Raw genomic sequence first — 1,893 nt, 5'->3', positions numbered from 1 at the left:
GGGTGGAATATTTGCTTCTTGTCTTTTTCATGTTAGTGTTTTCTTTTGAATAGGTAATATATGAACATTTTTCAAAAAATCCAATGGCTCTGGAGAGTAGGCAGTTAAGATGCAATCTCCTGCCCACACATCATGGAACCACCAAGCGCTTTCCTCTACAGATGTATATCTTCCATTGCTAGTCTTAAGTCTGAAAATATCTTTAAAGCAGACTCCTAGAAGTGGAACTGCTGGATAAAAGGGCCCGAGTGTTTAGATACATGCACCCCAATATTCACAGCAGCACTATTCACAATAGTCAAGACACGGAAACAACCTAAATGTCCATTGCCCGATGAAAGGATAAAGAAGATGTGGTATATATCAATATATAGACTGGAATATTACTCAGTCATAAAAATAATGAAATAATGTCATTTGCAGCAACATAGATGGACTTAGAGATTATCATACTAAGTGAAGTAAGTCAGAGAGAGAAAGAAATATCATATCACTTATACGTGAAATCTAAAAGAAGGATACAAATGACCTTATTTACAAAACAGAAATAGACTCACAGACATGGTAAACAAACTTATGGTTACCAAAGTGTGGGAGGGATAAATTAGGAGTTTGGGGTTAAAATATACACACTACTATATATAAAATAGATAACCTACAAGGACCTACTGTATAGCACAGGGAACTATATACAATATCTTGTAATAACTTATAATGGAAGAGAATGTTAAAAAATAATATATATATATACATATATGTAAAACTGAATCATTTTACTATACAATTGAAACTAACACAACATTGCAAATCCACTATATTTCAATAAAGCATTTTAAAATAAAGAAGTTAGTGTACATGTGGACAAATTACCTTCTACATATTATATCAACTGATACTTAAAATAAATGTGTAAGGGTAGATGTTTCTCCACATTCACCAAGAAAATGTTTTCAAACTTTTAAATCTTTGCTGATCTGATCATGTGAGAAGAGATATTTTAATTTCATTTTCCATTTATTTTTAATGAATAATTTGACTATGTTTCACATATTTTTAAATATTCATGTTTCTTTTTCTAAAATTTTTTACATTCTTTGATATGTTTTTCACTGTGTTAGTCTTTGTACTACTGATATATGGAATTTTCTTTTATTTTATCCCTTTGGATATTAGTTATGAATATTTTCCCCCATTTGTCACTTGGCTTCTGACTTTGTTGATGGTGTTTTTAAACTACTTATATTTGATTTAATATAGTAAAATTTATCACTTCTTATCTTTGATGGTTTCTGAGTTTTTTCTCACATTTAGAAAAGCTTTTCCTATTCTGAGACAATATTTTAAAAATCTACTGTGTTCTAGTATTCCTATGGTTTCAGATTATTTTTAAAATATGTATGTTTTACATATTTGGATGTAATATTGGTGAAGGAGATAAGGTAGGAATCCCACTGTAGTTTTTAGGTTTGTCTATTCAGACAACACAACATTTACTGAATAATTATATTTTCTCCCATTAACTTATTTTTTTTTAACATCTTTACTGGAGTATAATTGCTTTACAAAGGTGTGTTAGTTTCTGCTGTATAACAAAGTGAATCAGCTATACATATACATATATCCCCATGTCTCCTCCCTCTTGCATCTCACTCCCACCCTCCGTATCCCACCCCTCTAGGTGGACACAAAGCACTTTGCTGATCTCCCTGTACTATACGGCCACTTCCCACTAGCTATCTATTTTACATTGGGTAGTATATATATATGTCCATGCCACTCTCTCACTTTGTCCCAGCTTACCCTTCCCCTTCCCGGTGTCCTCAAGTCCATTCTCTACGTCTGCATCTTTATTCCTGTCCTGCCCCTAGGTTCTTCAGCACCTTTTTTTTTTTT

This window comes from Neophocaena asiaeorientalis, unplaced genomic scaffold (assembly GCF_003031525.2).
Source record: "Neophocaena asiaeorientalis asiaeorientalis breed wild unplaced genomic scaffold, Neophocaena_asiaeorientalis_V1.1 scaffold52, whole genome shotgun sequence".
In the NCBI taxonomy this organism is placed as follows: domain Eukaryota; kingdom Metazoa; phylum Chordata; class Mammalia; order Artiodactyla; family Phocoenidae; genus Neophocaena; species Neophocaena asiaeorientalis.
The sequence above is the reverse complement of the archived record's forward strand: the minus strand, read 5'-3'. Positions refer to the sequence as shown.